General features: G+C 38.9%; 1 protein-coding gene across 3 annotated transcripts in view; it reads right to left on the bottom strand.

Annotated features, from left to right (window-relative positions):
* Positions 1 to 13012, bottom strand: part of LDLRAD4 (low density lipoprotein receptor class A domain containing 4) — a 314887-nt gene extending 301875 nt beyond the window's left edge. For 2 of the 3 annotated variants that reach the window (XM_067537460.1, XM_067537462.1), the window contains exon 1: positions 12986 to 13011. The gene's annotated coding sequence lies outside the window, so the exon portion shown is untranslated. Of the gene's footprint in view, positions 1 to 12985 lie in introns of all 3 variants that reach the window. The other variant, XM_067537464.1, reaches the window with a different exon arrangement.
* Between the last annotated feature and the right edge of the window lie 1733 nt (positions 13013 to 14745).

Here is a 14745-nt window from a genome sequence, read left to right as displayed (position 1 = left end):
TTCATAGTAATTTCTATGCTTCCACTTTAAAACAACTTTTAAAAAACATTTCTTATCCTGGTCATTTTATAAATAAGCTCCAATTCCTTTAAAATAGCTTTCCATAACCTAAATGCTAATACAATTGTTCAAAATTGTATCAATATACTACATTAATTTGGAATAGTAAAAGTTAAGGACAGAAGAGACAAACACAATATACCTCTGTCCAGATTTTTATGACAGGTTATTTATAGAACATTATAAGTACTTTACAAAACATATAAAAAAGGTCATTGCCCCCAAGAACTTACAATCAATAATAGACACAACATATGCAATAACAATTCCAGTCTAAAGAGGTATTGAGAGATTGGTTGTTAAGGAATTAATGATTACTACACAGATTTCTAAGTCACACATGACCACAGTACCTGAACCTACACTGCGTAAGCAACAATACACCAAAATCCTGTTTAAAAAACAAACAAACAAAAAAGTCACATTTTTCTCTTCACCCTTCTTCAATTACAGCCTGTTTTTTGAAGAGGGAGCAGATCCAGGAGGCAGATCAGCTTCTCACATCTCTTGCACTGGTGACCCAAAAGAAAAGCTATAAACTAGCTTAACGGGAGGCAAAAGGGAGCATGCCTGCAGAAAAGCAAACCTGGGATCACAGACCCAGGCTGACCCTTAAGCTAATGTTTTCTGTTACTCTTTTGTTGTTAATGTTAACTTGTTTTGATGTCTGGATATAAAACTTTACCCTTTGTAGAATATCTTGCTGGTTGCATCTCTGCTTTTAATTTCTCCTGAATCACTCTATCAGTTTACAGATGGCTACATGGAAGAAAATATTTTATGGGTGGACCTGAAGGAGGAGATGAAGTCACTTGATATCAATGAAGTGGCACATATAGAGAATATACATGAGGAATCGCCATTGCACATTTTGAGGGGTTATTTACATATAGGTCAAATGCCAGGATTTTCTTTTTAAATTACATTACTATTAAGCCATCAACACTGGAAAACAGTCAACGACAAAATCTAATTCTGTCATATAGCTTCTCAAACTAGAATGATTTTGTTTTCTTTCATTTATAAAAGACACTATAAAAGTCTCACTGGATCCTGCGGGAGCTACCATAATGCTTTTATTATAAGAATATTAATATGTGGATAGTAAAATATATTACACTATTAAAGGAGGTCATATTTTCACTGCAGGTTCTACCTATGCAGCAGCAAACCCAAGGGGTGGGAAGCAACTCTCTTTTTTATGTAATAAATCCCTTCACCTTCTCAAATGCAAAATCTACTTATTTTTAATTAAACAAATAGTAATTTGTACCATCCATAGAGTTAAAACAGAATGAATTTATATCTTCCTCTTAGTTCAAAGACTAAATCCTTCTCTGTAAACTACTAAAATTTCCAGCACAATCTCATACGTTATCATCAAGCTCCTCTTACTATTATATATTAGACTTATTATATATTCAATTCAAAATTGCTATCCCATGCTTATTGGATTTTTTCTGACCAAACAATGAAAGAATGCAACTCACCTTCCCAAAGTCAAGCCTTTGAACAATAAAATCCAAAAAGCCTACAGAGATGGGAAAATTCTTAACTTCTGAACTCATAGATCCAGGTTCTCTACCTCATACTCATAATCAATGAGAAGGATAACCTTTTAGTGGGCAACACAACGAAGAACCTTCCTGTGACAGGATGCAGTGGCAATACGAGGACTACAGTAAGCAAGATATTAAGTCTGGATTCCCTTCTCTCACCCTTTGACCAGGTGCTATGGAGATGAGCTATAAAAATGTCTGCTGGGAAGTCAGAGAAGAGAATGCCTGGGGCAAGACAAAGCTCTAAACGCAGGCTCTCAAGTCTGGGTGAAATCCATACTAGGGATGTTTTTGGGGGAGGGAAAAAGTTCTTCAGCATGGTGCAGATTGAAAGTTTCTGGCCTTCAGCCTCACTACTCCTGCAATCTTTCCATGTAAACAGACCTACAAAATCTCCAGGCAGCCCCAATGTGATCAATGCAATTGTATGCAGGGGCAGAGGTCTCCCATGCAGATCAGCTTGCAGGAGGAGGCTTTGATAATTTAAGGTCTGAAGCAGACCCTGAAACTGATTATTTAAGTATAGAGTCAAAGTCTTTTCCCAACTGTTTTTGTGGGGTTTGACTCATCCCTCCCTCCCCACAGCCAAGATTTACCTTTGTAAAGGTGACTGGCAGCATTTCAATCTTTTGTGGCAGTGTCACAGATCCAACAGATCTGTACTATGCCCCAACTTCTAAACAGTCTCTTGGAGGAACACTTCAGGGTGGAGCACCCCCAAAGGGTCCCACTCTTCCTTCAGGATAGTCCCTGTGGCCTCACCTCCTTCAAGACTGAGCCCCTGGACTCCAGCTCTGCTTTTCACCCTCTGAGTTCTGCCCTGCAAGTCCAACTGCAATAGATTTCTAGTCAGATAATTTTACACTATTCAGCAATGGATTCACCTCAGCAAGTATATGTAGTGACACCCAGCCACTTTTTCAAAACAGAGTAGGGTTTATTAGTGAACTGGAATATAGCATCGGAAGCCCTCAAGTTAGCATACAGAAATAAACGTTAAGACAGTCCATCTGGCCAAACTGCTATTGACTCTGTTTCAGGCTCTGTCCCTTTGTCAGTCCAAGGTGAGCACACTCTCTCCAGAGGGCCACATTTAACCCTGCCACCAGACATGTTTTCCTTTGTTCTGGAGCTGGGGTCTTGGCTCTGCTTTCCTTATTTGTTAGGTGGGAATGTTCTCATCACTGGGGCCTCCCATTATCTATTTCATATTCTCCATTTATATGGGATGGTTTCAGCAGGTTCAGTGCTAGTTTCTTAATAATTAATTCATTGCACCACAGACAGTGAGGTGACACCTCATGTCTCCTGTTGTGCCCCAAGAGCAGAATAAACTCTTTTGCCTCCCTTGGGTAGCAATGCAAAGTACAGAGGAAAACTGAGGTACACATAGAATTCATAAAAATATTACAAAAAAATCCCACTTCATCATGGGACGGGTCTAATAAGCTTAAAGTAAGAACCTTTAATGAATATCAGAGGCCTAATATATAATGTGGTACCAAAATTATGGAACCTTGTAAAAGTATTATAAACAAAAATGTGTTCCTTCTCAAAAATGCTGGCTGATTACTGCTGTCAGTCACACTTCATATTAAGGTTCCATTTATAATGGTTAATATATGAGGTTATAAGCACACTACAGAAACAAGTAGTTTGTGTTATAAGGATATCAGTAAAAGGATTTAAAGATGGTTATAAGCAACCTATTGTACTCCAACAATCTCTTAACCATTTATTAAAACATAAATATCTATTAACCCTTATAAATGCATCCTTGCTACCCTGCTGTCTAATTTTCTGTCAAATAACAAACAGTTTACACTTCATAACCAATGAGTGACACACAGAGAAAGACTCCTCAATAGCTGAAATTGGATAGAGTTAAAATAAGATGTACTCCATTTCCCTGACTACTAGAATCATAATATTTAGAGAAGAAAGAGGGTTACTTGCCAGGTGTGCACATAAAACTAGTGCTGAATGACTGAAAACTGGAATGAAAAGAGGAAGTTGCATAAATGCAGAAGAATAAAAATGCAGGCAACCAAGGAGTCAGACAGCTTGATGTGATGATATGGAAGAGTAGTTGAGAACTTGGATTCCACAAACACTGACAAAGTTTTCCTGGAGGCAGCTTAGGGTGGCCAGATGTCCTACTTTTAGTAGGATTGTCCTACTTTTCAGTAAGCCAAAATATGTTTTGTTTGATATAAAAGCTAAAAATCCTACCTTGTGACAATGCCACTCTACATTTCCTACATTTCTAAACTCATTTCCATAGCGTTAGGCATCATAAAGACAGAAGAACTACACCATCTTCCTAAACACAGCCATCTCAGATTTTTTTTTTCAATTTACACATATAAACTCAAACCATTTCCACCCTTTTTTTCCTGTCTGCCATCACTTATGCAGTAGAAATACAAAAAATTGCAAAAGGTTTTATTGTCTCCCTTTTTATTCTCCCCTTGGCTTTGTTCACACAGTGGATATTCTTTTTTTTAATCTCAGCAAGTAAAAAAGTGCCACATTTTTTGGTTCCAAACATCTAGTTACCCCAAGTAGTTGCCCATTACTGCATTAACCAAGGACTTCATAACAAAATTATATTACTATACTATATGAAGTCCTCCTTCTGTCATGGTATTAAGTGTCTACACTACGGTGCTACATTGGTGCAGCTGCAGCATTTCAGCTGTGCCACAGTAGCACTTCTAGAGAAGACATAAATATGTTAAAAGTGCCACTCATATCAGGGGAATGGTCCCAACTCACTAGTCATTAATAAGGAATGGAAGAAACAGCAGCTGACCCAGGACAACAACTTTCTTAGCTTACAGAGACAGTTCCCTATGAATATAGATAAGTTTAATCAGAAGAGCAGACTAGCAAAGGATATGTTTGAAAAATACATTTACCTTAAAAATATGCCCAATTCTCTAAAAGCCTAGAAATAAAGGCATTAGCCAAATGGGGAGAGGGAGTAGCAGTAATTAAATATATCCATTCAACAGGTTCAATATACCTTCTGACTTCAAACATCAATTTAGAGAAGCAAATGGGCTATTATGATGAAACAAAGGAATTCTAACCAACCAGTGCCACAGAGCAGCTCTTCAGAATGGGCAAGAGAAGGAAATAAAACGAGGAAGAGAATTTCCTCTGAGTAAATCTTCTCTGAAACCTGTAGTTCCATAACTGCAGGAATGGAAGATAAACCTTTTCCTCAATAAACAGCAGTGTCTGCTGCTCTAGATAAGAAAAGTGCAGCTAAATCACAAAGAATGGACTAAGGTATGCATGGGTTTAAAATAAAACAGTCTGCATGTTCGAGACAGACACATACTTTATAAACAAGAAGGGAAAGTACAGGACAAGTGGTTATCTATGAAAACAAATGGCTGGAGAAACACTAAAAATAGTTGACAAGTCTGATATATGGTACTACCACCCAAAAGCCCTATAAAAAATTCTATTAGCTTTACTTGTGTGTGTGTGTGTGTTTGTTTGTTTTTAAAAGTAATTTAAAACTATTTTTTCTAGATCCATATACATACAACACAAATTTTTAAAATTAAGTCATTTCAAATCATATTTTAATAGTATGCATTACTATTTCTTTTTATCTACACAAATGATACAATAACAGCATATAAAACATTTCATAATTGGTGTTAACTAAAGACAAAAAGAAAGAAGTTTTTGCAAAGCATCAAATACTAATCTTAGGATAAAACTCCAGAAGATGCACAGCTGCATGCTGTTGCAAAATGAAACAGAATAAATAAATAAAATTGTATAATATGCTATTTAAAAATTCTCAGCCTCTTATAAGAATAACTAATAATCCTATTTAGCAAATTGCCATGCACTGCTGTTGACTATCTGCTGCAACAGTGAAAATTTATTTCTACTTAAAAGTTATAGCAAATGAACAAGAAAGATTGGGAATGCAAACGAGGAAGCTAGAAAAAGGGAAAGAAAACGGCCTTAGAAGGCAACACAACACATTTTTGACAGTATTGTGACAGATCAGACTTCAAATCAGATAACTCTGCTAATTCTGTGAACAAGTTTTAAAATCAGTTGACTTTGAGCTTTAATATTGGGCTTTTCTGCAATACTATCCAAGTTAAGAGACCTGAAGAGGAGCTCTGCATAACTTTGATTCTCTCATCAACAATAAAAGATATTACCTCACCCACTTTGTCTCAAGTTCTGAGACATGTTATCAGCTATATTGATTTTTCTTATTAATCCCTGGATTTTCACCTAAAAAAGCTTTCCTATTTTTGTAAAGTGGAATCACTGTTTACACAAAGACAGAGTGTACAATCTAACTTCAACAGACACGACCTTTAGAAAGTAGTAATGTTCACCCTATGCTTGTAGGCACTTTGACACATTAGCACTTTGAGAGATCTCCAGGCAATATTTTATCAGCAGGGCCCATCCAGGCATGATGTGCACTTTCACAGTGTATTAACATATCTAGAGGAGGACCATTCCAGATTGCAATGGACTTTCATTGCAGGAGAAACCTGAAGTGTGAAAAAAAACCCTGAAGTTCTCACTGATGGGAGACTTTGCCATGAACCCAGAACTCTATCATCATCATCATCATGTAATACCTAACACCTTTATATGAACTAGAGAATTCTTTATAGATACCACTCCCAAAATATTTTAATAATGGAAAATGCTTCCGCCAGCCCCCACACCTTCATATTTGATGGTAGCTTTATATTCCGAAGAGCAAATAATCTTGACTTCCCTCTCTTTATTATTTGCATTACAATAGCATCCAGAGGCCCCATTATACTAGGCACGGAACACGTACACAGTAAGAAGCAGCTTCTGGGGTCCCAAAGCACTTACAATCTAATTAACAAAACAGATCAAGAGCCTGATTCTCATCTCACTTACACCTGTAGGAAACCAGAAGTAAACTCCATTGAAGTCAGTGGAGTTAACAGAAGAATAATAAAAGGAGGGAATCAGGCCCAAAGAATGAGTGAGAAGAGTATTATTATCCCTGTTTTGCAAATGAGGAACCAAGAAACAGAAAATGCCCAGGGTCAAAAAAGAAGTTGGTGGCAGAGTCAGCCACTGATCCCATTTCTTCTTTACCACAGTCCAGCCTTCTTCTCACCACCTTCCTGGTGGTCACTGAACCCTGTTATCTGAGCAGGGGACTCCCCTTGTATTTTCAAGTTTGCCTGCATACGTAAGAGGGCTCAACTAACAAAGCAGCGATTTGCGATTACAGTATGTCTTCTAGGGTCAAAGTGGTGGGGGCTATAAAATTAGTTATGTAACTTGCTTTAACATAACTTAAGAAATCATCTTTCGCCATACTTAAAGATATAATTTTCAATCACCGCAGTCAAACAATTGCTTCTCCTCATGCCTGTATTACAAAACATTTAACTGTTTAAACTTTGAGATACTGACCCTCCCCTTTCCTGTGTCTGTCCCCCCACTGTAAATGTTCACCTGCCTTTAACATTTTCTGAAATGCAGGGGAGACTGTCTTGAAGAAAGACTTGGACCTCCATCTTCCTTAGTGCCAATGAGGAAGGCCATTGAGCTCCCCTCTTTGAAAACACAGTGCAACAGCTTTTTAATCTTTCGGGCGAATCAGAGATAAATAAAATGGCTGAATAGTAAGAAGAATTCTGAGACCTGCTGTCTCATTCTGGTTTTAATTCCTGCTTTGAATTTTCCAGGGACACACCTAGTAGGTAGTCAGAGTTGCTTTACAAGATGTTAAACAAATCAGAACTACTTCACTTCACAAAAGGGATCAATAAAAGTAACTGAGCCAATCGTATCCCTGGCCTGGTTCAACTTGCTGCACAGAGGAGCTACCCCAGGGAATGAATTACCAGGCCTAAGACCCCAGTATCAAGGTCAACTCTTCTTTAAAGTCATCTCCAATCACCAAACTATAACACAATAAACTTTATTCCATTCCACAGCCATAAAAAATAATGTTTACACTAAAATTCTGGATAAGGTTTCCCCTTTCACTGGCAAAGAGGCACTCTTTAATCTGCATCCATCAATTTCAAAATAAATATTGCAAGTTAATGTTCCATCTTCTTTGTTCTGAGTCCATATCTTTAGGGTTTGATGGTAAGGGGTGAAGGATTTTATCTAATACATTAGACAAAGCACTAACACTGATCTATTCCCTTCCCAAAAAACACCAACAAAAGGAGCTATGGGTCACTGATCCAAAAAATTAAATGCTAAAATTTAACAACCAACGATGTCACCCTTCACTAGCACACATCCTGTGGAGAGAAAAACCAAACAAATACAACTCAACTGTCTAGCCAAAAGAAAACATTTTGAAAAGAACAAGGTGAAATTCAGTCCCACTTCTCTGGAAGAAACATATCTGATTACTGCTTCAAACCTCTATCAGAGTCTACCTGAACACAATTGGGACATGTGGAGAGAATTTATGACATTTTATCGTAGTTGGCTTGGGGGAAGGAAGAGATTTCTTGCTGAGGTCAGGATTGGAAAATTATTTGCTTTTTTCTTCAATACATATGCATTGTCCTCTGCAGTAATTTTGCCTGAAGAAAATTGACTAGCTGAAATATAACTGAAAGAAGTTAATTTTCACCATAAGTGACCACCTTGGTAACTGTTACTCCATCTTCATCAAGACTACATTTTGCCATAACATGGGCACACTGACAAATTCCAGAGCATGAAGTTGTGCATTTGATGGTCGGCAAATCCCATCTCTGTGACAATTTATTTAGATGGATCAGAGATTCATTTTTTAATAGTATTTCCTTTCTCTCATAAAAAACATGCACTTTTTCAACCAAACACCTGTCTCTCTTTCTTAAAAAGATGATATATAATATTACCACAGTTTGTCAATGTCAGTGCATTATGATTCTATCACAGAGGGACAGAACCTGTACAATGAAAGACAACATTGTTTTCTCAACATTCCAAGCCAGCTTCTGCACATAGATGTGGTGACCACATTTTCTGTTAGCTGATTACTTGTCCAAACACTGAAATCAGAACAGAGAGTGGCAGGACACTAGGAAGATTCTTAGATAGCATCCATTGTAATGGCAAACTGTAGAAAAAAGCATCTAGAAAGAAAAATCAAGCTGTCAGAGGAAAGATACCAACTTATGTATTCTTTTCCATACTCAACAAGGTCACTGTAGGATTTGCTAGTATTCCTTCATGCTAAATTGGACAAATTGCAGGTACTGCTGCCCTTTTGAGAGGAAAAATTAGAATTGTTATTAGCAAAATTTGATGGTCTGGATGGTTGGGTGTAAGAGACTAAGTATTTTAGAAAATCAGTGATCTAAAATAAAAATCAACACATGTTGTACCATGTCATTAAAATATGGATTTGTCAAGTGGATGATGCAATAACTGGAAAACATAGGCACCAGGTAAAAAAATATTTGGGTCTTGTGCTGCCTCATTGTGATAGGGGATTAGGCAATACAAGCCAGCAGGCTCTGCAATCATGGGAAGATTTCCATACATTAAGATACACCACTCTGTAGAAATGCACTACAGAGTTCCAGAAACAGCAATGTTGGTGCAGGGGAATCTCCATAAGCACATTTATTATATCTCATCCTCCGTGATAAATCTAACAATCCAGAACTTTTGAAAGTGCCATACTCTGTATCAAACCTGCCATTCCACTGCCATAGAATCATAGAATGGTAGGACGGGAAGGGACCTTGCAAGGTCATCTAGTCCAGTCCCCTGCACTTATGGCAGGACCAAGCATTATCTCTAGACTATCCCTGACAGTGTTTGTCCAACCTGCTCTTAAGAATCTCCAGTGATGGAGATTCCACAACCTCCCCAGGCAACTGAGTCTAGTGCTTAACTACCCTGACAATTAGGACGTTTTTCCTAATGTCCGATCTAAACTGCCCCTGCTGCAATTTAAGCCCGTTGCTTCTTCTCCCAGGGGTTCTCAAACTGGGGGTCGGGACCCCTCAAGGGGTCACAAAGTTATTATGGGTGGGGTCACAAGCTGTGAGCCCCTGTGCATGCTGGGCCGGCGGCCATCAGCCCTGCGCATGGCTGACATCCAGAGCCCTTCAGAGCTGGGTGGCCAGAGAACAGCAGCTGCTGGCTGGGTGCTCTGAAGGCAGTGCCACCTCCAGCAGCAGTGCAGAAGTAAGGGTGGCATGACGTGGGGGGGTGGCATGATTGGGGGAGGTCGTCAACTTTTCTGGGGGGGGTCATCACAGCCTGAAATATTTTCAAAGAGAGTCCCAGCAAAAAAAGAGTTTGAGAACCTCCGGCTGTTAGTTGACAGCACCAAGCAGGAAGAACATTTGACACGAACTTTATATACCATCCTACATCCGAGCTCTCATAGTTCCTCCTGGTTAATATATGAAATATCAAATTCTGCACTATATGAATAAAAATATACAGTTAAAAAATAGCCACTTGTTTAAAGTAGGCAATTGCAAGCCTGAATGAAACTAAGCAAAAATTCTATAGCCAAACCTTTTTTGGCAAAATACTTTGTCTTCAGTGAACCTCTCTAAAGAATTTCAGTTTAGTTTCAACTACTGCATTATAATTAGCCCTTGTAGAACAAACACCTCTCCCTAAAACATGCAAACTCTTCATCTTCCAAGGATATTCCTCACAGACACTTTTTTAAAAATATACTGTTAATGGAAAACAGCATCAATGTGTGGTGTGGGCTGCTGTTATATCTTGAAACGCAAAGTTAAATACAGAAATCAAGTTAAGTAACCACTGAAGTTTTCATCAGCTTAATTTAATTAAACAAAAGATCCAAGCTCTAATGACTAAGACACTGATCTAGGAAAGAATTAAAGTATGTGCACTTAAGTGCTTTGTTTAATTTAGGTTAACTTCAGCATCACTTGGAAAAGCAGAAATGGGTTGGAAGCACAATCACAAATTCAGAGCTGATAATTGGTCAAATTATTTGAGCAGAGATGTAGGATTAAAGCAACATTCAAGTTTGTCTGTTCATCCCAAATCATATTTACTGCTACAGTGCAAATGGCTTGTTGAGTGTTCTCTGGCATCTCAACTCATTCCTTTCCACAGTGAATCCTTACTTAGGCAATAAGACACTACTTACATTTTATAGGATTTGCTATATACTCGGTGTGAAAACCTCATGCCTTCAATCACCACCAAAGCGCAGTAATCTTCCAGAAATTCATTGCTGCCTTACTGCTGGTATGAAAGGGAATTTATTTAAAATATTTCATATTCATGAACTGAGACTAAACATATACTTCATACTGTGCCAATGACAGCCAATCAGAAAGTTTAGTTTGTGTCTATACTCTAAATCCACTATAATAATTTTTAATAGGTGTTGTGCTAATCACCTACGTAGGCATACATGTGGTAGAGGGATAAATTATAATTATATGGGAACACAGGAATTTTTATTATGATTATTTATTTGTATTATCATAATGTCCAAGAGTCCATTCTGCTAGTTGCTGTACAAACACAGAACAAAAAAAGGACAGTGCTTACAATTTAAGCATAAGACAAGAGACAACTGATGGATGCAGACAGACAGACAGACAGACAAGTACAAAAATAATGAGACAATATTGGTCAGCATGCTAGCATGGTCTCAGCACATCAGCAGCCTAATCACTGTCAAGTCTTTTTGTAGGCATCATGGCAAAGGAAAGTTTTAAGGAGGGATTTGAAGGAGGATAAATATAGGTTTGCAGACGTTTACAGGGAGTTCCTTCCATGTGTGAGTAGAGAAAGCAAAAAGGTGCTTGTTTTAAATTTTAGTAAGTGGGTGATGGAGGCTGAAATTGTGGGCTGATCAGAGGCAGGATTCAATCTTTCAGGACTGAATGGGATGACGATAGGTAGGATAAGGATAAATCATGAAGGCCCATGAATTGCTACACTAGATCAGACCAGTGGCCCATCTAGTCCAATATCTTGTTTCCAGCAGCGGCCAGACCAAATGCTTCAGAGGCAGATGCAAGACTCTGCAGCTAGCCTCAGTGAAATAATCTCCACCCCCGCCTGTGTCTCATCCTGATCTCCCTAGTTAACTATCAGCTTAAACCCTAAAGCACAAGGTTTACTATCATTTCCAATAACACCTCTGGATATACTTAATATTTGATATTTATATAATGTGTTATTTGTTGAAAAGTGACAATTTGGACAGCCTACATAAGTTACAGAGGATGTATGTTGTTCATATACATACATGCAAAACGCATGTTACTACAGTATTTAGCAAAACAAAAATTAAAAAGATTTGAAATGTTGTTGAAAGTTTCAAGAACAGCATTCAATCACTGACATTGTACATCTTATCATCTGGGCTTTGAAAAAGGTATGAGAAGTGTAGAATTTTCAATTACCCTGAAAAAAAGAAAATATTTCTAAATAGCTTTGCTAAAGTAATCTGCACGGGGTTGAGTAAAACACCTCTCCGAAACCTGATTTGTAAAGTGAAACATCTCTCCCCAATGGAGACAGAAATAGAACGCTAAACCTAGAATCAGAAGGAAAGTGTAAGATTTCTTAATGAAACAAAATTCTCTATTCCTTTAACACTTTTTCCCCCAATGCCCCAAAGCTAAGTGACAGAATAGTCTACTTTGAAAGGAAGTATCATTAAACTCTGGTCTATCAAGCTGCAGCTTTGCTCCAAAGAACACCCTGCTTAAAATCAACAATTGCAATGAAAATATCAGGTTTGGTGAACTTTTGCTAGAAAGGCGATTAATCTTATGATGACATTTTGGTGGTCTTAACAAAGAAACATTTCCAAGTGAGATAAACCTCATCTCCTAATATCCTACACTAGAATAAGAAAACAACCAGTGCTTGAGACAGCAATGAATTATCAACTGCATGCTAATTACCAGTCCACATCTAGAAACAGCTGAAGGCTGCAGGTTTGGTTTGTTTTATATTAAAGACCAAAATCACAGGACCCAGTTGGCCTGTATGTAGTGTGACAACGCACCTCTTTCATCACATCAGGGCCCAGCTTTTCTCCCTCTGGCATTGAGGGGGCCTGGAGTAAAATCAGTCCCACTCTGGAGGTTTAATATTTCACATTGGTTTTTTGCAGTATGTACAGGATAGGCCTTAGGTTGGCCCAGGTGCTTCTTTAAGCAAAAACAAGACAAATACATTTCCTAACTCCCACTGGAGTACTGTCTCTTCTTATAATGGCTACCAATTGCCAGTCATCCTCTCCAACCCACTCTGGGCCCAGCTATACTGTGAACCAAGGCTCCCTCTCCAGACAGAAATAAACACAAGATTTCTCCTTATACAGAAAAATAGCTCTTCACCTAGGAGAAGCCTTTCCCCCCTCACTGCACTTAACCCTTGGACAGTTTGCTTCTCCTTCCCCATCCCACTCACTGGAAGAGGTTTTTAAAGGTCATAGGCTGCCTGCCCGTAATTAGAATCAGGTGTCCATAATTAACCTGAGGTAACCTCTTCCAGTTCATAGGAAAAAAGGGCTTTAACCATTTTAAGATTGATATACACCTGCCTTCAATCACCTTTCCAGAACTGTCAAGTCTGACTTTGTCACAGTAGGTTTCCAGGAAAATATAAAATTTTTTAGATAGTTGTTTTTGATAAATATGTATACATTATAAAATAATAAAAAACAACGTCTTCAAAACACTCTACAAACAGAAAGCCTCACACCATCTCAAAGAAAAGTATTAGCCTCATTTTATAGATTGGGAAACAAACACACAGGTTAAGTGACTTGCCCAAGGCTACATAGCCAGTCAATGCCAGAGCCAAGAATAAACCTTCCAGTCTCATGTCCTGCACCAGTAACACATGCTGCATTCTTTAATAAACAGAATTAGAGATGATGCTATATAATTTCTTGTGCACTTAAAGTGTTGATTCGGTCTAATCTTTTCTTAAGAGTGACAGATTGGAGTACACAATAATGGATTTGTTATTTTTGCCTTGCCACATTAATTTTAAAAATGTACAATTTTTACACACACACACACACACACACACACACACACACACACACACACACTTTGTTGTAAGATTTTTGTCCTCTCCTTCAAACCTCTTCACAGTTCTATTCTTGCCTGATTATTCACTTGCCTTCTATCCTATCCTTCCAGCCTCTCTGCTCTGCTAACAGCCAGTCTTGACCATCTAACTAAAGTGACTCTTTTCCATACTGCTTCTTACACATAAAACACCCTCCCTTGAACTAATCCATAAAGTTACCACTCTCCCCCTTCTCAGGATGCTATTTGGCTGACATCTACAAGAAAACTCCCAACAAACAAGATGATGGATAGGCTTAAGATTTTACAATATAGAATCTGTATATCTTTTGGCAGTTTCCCCTCCTCATAACCTTATGTCACTTGTCTTCCAAGACTGTAAGCTCTTGGGGCTGCAGGTCACATCTACCTCTGTGTTTTTACAATGCCTAGCACAATGGGACCTCAATACTTACTGCAAGGCTGTTGGTCTCTACCATGAGAAATAACATTAATAATTTACAGACTGATCAAAAATATCACCCAATAGCAACAGGTCGTTGGCAGACCATAGAACAGAACACAAGTCTCCTGGCTTCCAGTCCAGTGTCTGATCACACTGACTCTCCAAAAAGAGCTACACAGCTGGATATCACCAACATACTGTTGGCCATGGGTGGCACGTGACTCCTGGCTTTGGGGAGGCTGAGCAGGGGAGGCACTGACACTCAGACCATTGCCCTGCCCCATGCTCCGCCCCCTCCGCTGATGCTCCACCCATTCTCCACCCCCTCCCCCGAAGCACCCCCTACCTGCCGCTTGCTCCTCTTTGCCCCCTCCTGCTCACCACTCACACCACTCGGGGGAGGGGGTGAAGAGGTGAGAGCGGCAGGCAAGGAGGGGGCCAAGTGGGAGTAGGGTCTGGGGTGGAGATGAAGTGTGGGCAGGGCGGAGGAGGAGGAACAGGAACTTCTGGCAGCAGCTGTTTGGGGAGGTTTAGCCTCCCCCTGCCTATTATAACTGTCACCTATGCTGTTGGCAGTAGAGTCCCTATTGATTCGCATCTACCCAACTGGTCC

Source organism: Emydura macquarii, unplaced genomic scaffold (genome assembly GCF_026122565.2).
Source record: "Emydura macquarii macquarii isolate MOO-44397 ecotype Brisbane River unplaced genomic scaffold, CSIRO-AGI_Emac_v2 contig_431, whole genome shotgun sequence".
NCBI classification, from domain to species: Eukaryota; Metazoa; Chordata; order Testudines; family Chelidae; genus Emydura; species Emydura macquarii.
Note: the sequence above shows the minus strand (reverse complement) of the source record. Positions and strands in the feature narration are given on the sequence as shown.